The sequence below is a fragment of the Belonocnema kinseyi genome, chromosome 6, assembly GCF_010883055.1.
Source record: "Belonocnema kinseyi isolate 2016_QV_RU_SX_M_011 chromosome 6, B_treatae_v1, whole genome shotgun sequence".
Taxonomy (NCBI): domain Eukaryota; kingdom Metazoa; phylum Arthropoda; class Insecta; order Hymenoptera; family Cynipidae; genus Belonocnema; species Belonocnema kinseyi.
Genome location: NC_046662.1, coordinates 35613832 through 35619304, shown reverse-complemented (window position 1 = coordinate 35619304; position 5473 = coordinate 35613832). Strand labels below are relative to the sequence as shown.

The following is a 5473-nucleotide window of genomic DNA, read 5'->3' as shown; positions in this document are numbered from 1 at the left end:
GAATTGATTGTTAAAATATATTTTTTTACATCTTTTATTGTTAAGCTTTGTACTTAAACGTAGTTTTCTTTCGGCTCTTGCATTTCTCAAAGTTTGAGACCAATATTTTATGTATAAAAAAAGTTCGAACGTTTAAAAAATGTTGAGGTTCAGAAAAAAGATGAAATAATTTTCAGTGAAGTTCCTACTAAAATGCAGTATCTAAACGTACTTTATTTTACTCTAATACATTTCCCAAAGTTTCAGCTCGATATTATATTTACAAAAAAAGTTCTTAGGTTCAAAAAAACATTCAGTGAACTGAAAAACTGTGGTCGGTAATATAGGTATTTAGCTGTGTCACATGCCCTTCAAATATTTTAAAATCTTTGAAACATTTTGAAACCTTTTGAAAGCTTTAGTAATGCTTTGTAATCTGGTATACATTCAAAAATTCGAGTGGTACACCCCTCGAGAAATCCGTTTTATGACCATTGCTCTTTCCAATTCTCAAACTGAATTAACATCTGAATTTTCAACTAATAATTTCTATAATTTGTAAATTGAATATGAAAAAATGCATACTTTAACATTCTATATTCTATAATCTCTTTATTTATCCTGTAATGAGTAAAAGATAAATTATATCTTGATAAATAATAATCGTTTTAGTTGAAAGATTTCTTCTAAACGAGACTAAAAGATTTAAATTACTTTTCGCATTTCAATCAAATAACTGTTTTAAAACAGAAAAAAAATAATTTAAGGATCACAGAAAAAAATATAGTTCTAAAAAAAAAAAATTACCTGACAGTGCTTTCATAGAAACTTTGAATTCCGATGGAAACTTAGGGAATAGGCTAGAGACGTGATCTTTAACTTCCGAAATTAAATTCTTGAAAATGATCTAAAACCTACCAAAATATGTAGAAATTTACCGAAAATTTCTGTAAGTTCACCGGAAAAATTATACAAATTATAGGAAAATTCCTGGAAATGTATGATAATTATTGTGAATTCATTAATATTCATATGAAGCACCAAATATGTAATTCATTCAAATTCTGAAAAGGGGAAAAGAATCTGGAAAAGGGAATTTCGTAAATTCTAATTTTTCCTTGGAACAAATAATTCCCCGTTTCACGTTAACAATTATCTGAAACTTTGTAAATATATCCTCTTTCAAGACAAAAATATAAATCTTTACGAGATTCCCTGTTCTAAAGTCAAAATCATAATTATTAATGGGCATTTTTTTTCTATTTAAATTATTTCTTCCTTGTTCAAACTTAGAATTATATTTCTTTTACATAGGAAATACCCTACACCAACGCACAATCAAACGAATTTCCAAAATTCCCTGTACCAAGATACTCCGTTTTTCCTAAATATGTAAAAGGAAAGTTTCAAATTGTAGGGACTCTGACTTGGAACAGAGATTTTTTTATTTCTTTGTTCTAAATCAAGTTGTTTCTTAGAATTATAATTTTTTTAGAAAATTCCCTGTCATCATTAAAAAATTGTAATTCGTTGCGGAGATTGCTTGCCAGTGACATTTCACTTTTCAAAAAGTGGAAAAAAAAAACATTTTTTGAAACAAAAAATTCCAAAAATTTATATTAAGATTACCTATACTTTTCTGAAATAAATGGACTTTAAATATCAAGTCTTAATGTTAAAGTATCCAATTTTAAATGAAAATTAATTGGAAATTGTCCATTTTCTAAATAAAATTGTTAAAAAATTAGAGTTTCTAATTCGAGATAATTTTAGAATCTTTTATTATGAAATTATTCAATTTTCAATATTCTAAAAAGTGACTAAACTAAACCTTGCAATGTTAAATTATTCAATTTCAAACAAAAATCAATTCGATATTGTCCAATTTTCGATGGATGAATTTTAAATTATTAAATTATTTTCAAATTGTACTATTTTCTCCAAACTAGAGAGGTTTTTCTAATCAAATTTTTTTGGTCTCAAATCAGCAGCACGTCATCCCGAAAGTGGACTTATATCTTATCTTTAAATGATGACTTCGAGTTAGAAGAATGTTTTTTCGCTCTCCTGAAAAATTCCTATTTTTTGGTTATCTAGTTCTGTAATGTCACCTTCAAATTGCTCAAGAATCCAAGCCGTTTTATATTCTAAATTTTTTAATTTTTTTGAAAATCGCGCACATAGAAACGTAAGTTTATTTTTATAAGTACTGGACCAGCTTAAACCATTTGAATTTAAAGTTCCACAAATATTAGGGTATTCAGTTTTAAATACCATAATGTATACATTCTTTTTTGAACTATTTCATTTTAAAAATCGCCCATTTTGATTAATTTCGAACTTTTCGTTATTCGATTTAAAATGTTTTCTAATTTAAATTTTTATTAAGAAAAGTCTTTGAATTTGTGATAAAATTGTAGTCTTAAAGGGCAATAATAATAAAATAAAAATAATATCATTAATTTTGAAATTGTACAATTTTAACCATTTTAACAGAGTTTCAATTCTAAACTAATTGCTTTTAAATGCGCTGAACAAAAAAACTATTCGAATATTTTAAATTAGAAAAATGTTTTAATTCAATTTGGAAAAATTTCAATTTAATCTAAAAGTTTAATCTGAAGTTATACAGTCATTAAATTTTAAGGCTTTGTTTTCAATATCAACAATCTTAATCGAAAGCCTGATTGGTAACGAAACTGCGTGAATATGACTTTTATTGACTGTTTTCAATTTGTTTATCTATATTAAAAACAATAACGAATTTCTGCACAATCAATTATTTAAATACAAATTTCCATACGAGTAATTTTATTTCATGATAAAATTTATTTCTAGATGTTTCTAAACCTTATTGATAAAAGAGAAAATTTAATTTGCAAATGGTTTTTCAATATTGTCACATATTTCGGTTTTTAACATTTTAATATCACAATAGAATTTGTGAACTTCTTCTTTGCAGATTTCAAAATATATCAAAAAAGAATTTTGATAAAATAAAGACAATTTTTATATTTTGTAGATTAAAAATGTTGCAGGACAACGAAATTGTTGTAAAAAATATTTAGAAGTTGAAAAATATTCGAAAATAATTGAAATGTTTAGAAGTTTTGAAATAAATTTAAAACAAAATGTAGTTTTTTGAAGATTTTGAAAGAATTTTAAAAGGTATCAAGAGAATAATGAATTTTTCTTCATATTCATGAGAAAATTTGAAATAATTTTTTATTCTGAAAAATGAATTGTACGAGAAAATTGAAAAAAAAAATTAAATTAAAAACATTTCCTAAAAATTCGAAAAAGAATATGGACGATTTTAAAGAATATTCATGCAATTTTGCAAGATTTCAACATTTTACAACTAAGACATCGTATAAGTTTAACAGATATTTATACATTTTTGAAAGATTCAAAAACAATGTACAACTTTTAAAGATTTCAAATTGTTATTCTGAATGTAAATTTTTTGTGACTTTTAAGAAGAAGCTTTTAAAAAAAATGTTGAAAGGTTTCCAGAGAATACTACAATTTTCTTAAGATTCATGGAAAATTTCAAATGAATTTTTATTTTGAAAAATAAATTCTAAGAAAAAATTCAAAACATTGCCTAAAATTTCAAAACAGAACGTAGAAGATTTTGTAGAATATTTTTCCAATTTTGCAAGATTACAAAATTTTAGAAAAAATTCCAAGAAATTTAAGAGATATTTAGAAATCTTGAAACAATTCAAAACTTGTTCGACTACATTTTTTTATAACAGATTTTTGAAGGTTTAAAAAAAGAAGCTTTTTAAGCATTTTTAAAGGTTTCAAGAGAACGATAGAATTTTCCAGACTCCTCGGAAAATTACAAATCATTTTTATTTAAAAAAATTAATTTTAAGAGAATATTTAAAAACATTTTGAAAGCCTTCCAAAGTTGCGAGAAAAAACATCCAGAAGATTTTAAGACAATTTTTAATATGAATTATAAAGAATTTTTTCAACGTTAGGAAAAATATCAATCATTTTAAAAGATATTTGGAAAGTTTAGAAATGTATGCACTTTTTTTTAATTCCAGAAAAAATTTAATAATCTGGAAACATATTTAAAAGATTGATAAGTTCTAAGAAGATTAAAAAATAAAGAATAATTTTAAAATATGTCAAACAATTTTTAACAAAATTTACATTTTTGTAAAAATTATACATGATTTTTTTATTTACAAGAATTAATTTTAAAAGAAACTTTCAAAAAATTTATAAAAATGTCAAAAAATTGAGTACATTTTAGGGCATTTAAAAAAAAAATTCGATTAAAAAAAAGAAGCTTTTGAAGAAGTTTAAAAGGTTTCAAAAGAAGGGTAACATTTTCTTTAGATTTATAGGAAAATTTTTAACAATTTTTGTATGAAAAAATAAACTTTCAAAAAAGAATCTAGAAAATATAAAGACAATTTTTTATCTATTTTATAAAAAATTCGAGTCAATTTAAAAATGCTTTAGGATATTGTAAAGTGATTACAAATATTTTTATACTTGATAAGACTTCTAAAAATTTATAAAATATTTTTAAAACTTCTAAATGCGTAAAATTATTTTAAACCGACTCGAATTTTTCTTAAGATTTGGTAAAATCCTGTAAAATAAAGAAATGTTTCAAATTTTCTAGATTCTTTTTCAATACATCTGAAATTTAAAAAAATCTTTTTTAAGTTTCTCAAGAATTTTAAGCAAATTATATTGAAATAACTTTAAAACGAAACTGATAATACTTATTCCCTTGCTCTCAGATCTCAAAATTTAATTTTAGCTCGAAATTAATTATTTAAAACCTGTTAACAAATAAATAGTTATTCCAAATTTTTATTTTGCATAAAAAATTTTGTTTTCCCTCAAATTGAAAAACTAGACAAAACTAGTAAAACTAGACTAGGTGGTTTTAATTAATTTAAAAAAAGGAGATAAAATAATAAAAAAAGTGTACAAACATTTTTTTGGGAAAGTTATTATTATTATTACACCATTAAGCCATTTCCCTTTCGGGATAGGCGTGACTCACTCGGCAGGGGAAAGGAGTAGTGTGTGGAAGAGATAGAGATTTTTCAGATTGATCCAGAATTCTCGTGCTATTTAAGTAAATAACACGTTCGTTCCGCAACACTGCTCCGACCCAGGTTGTTGATCAATCTCTCTAGCAATCACCCCAAGCGAAGAATCTCACGAAATCGTTATGTAAGGTTTCCCACTTGGGTCCATTAGTGGCCAAGGTCTTTTGTTTCATGCGTCATTCACTCTACTGACACTCTTTTTATTAACTATTTGCCGCCATACTTTCCTGTCCTGGCATACTTCTCTAGCTTCTTTTATGTCCATGCATTTTTTCATGCAGACTCTCGTGTTTCTGTGGCTCCTTGTGTCTCTTCTAAGTAGGGTCTCATTCACACATTCTAACCATTCTTTCCGCGGTCTACCTCTGGGCACGTTGCCATTTACTTTACCTTGATACACTTGT

The 5473-nt window shown here is 25.1% G+C and overlaps 1 protein-coding gene across 7 annotated transcripts in view; it reads right to left on the bottom strand.

The window, feature by feature from the left end:
- Positions 1-5473, bottom strand: part of LOC117174290 (catenin delta-2) — a 122607-nt gene that overhangs the window by 61936 nt on the left and 55198 nt on the right. The window lies entirely within an intron of this gene.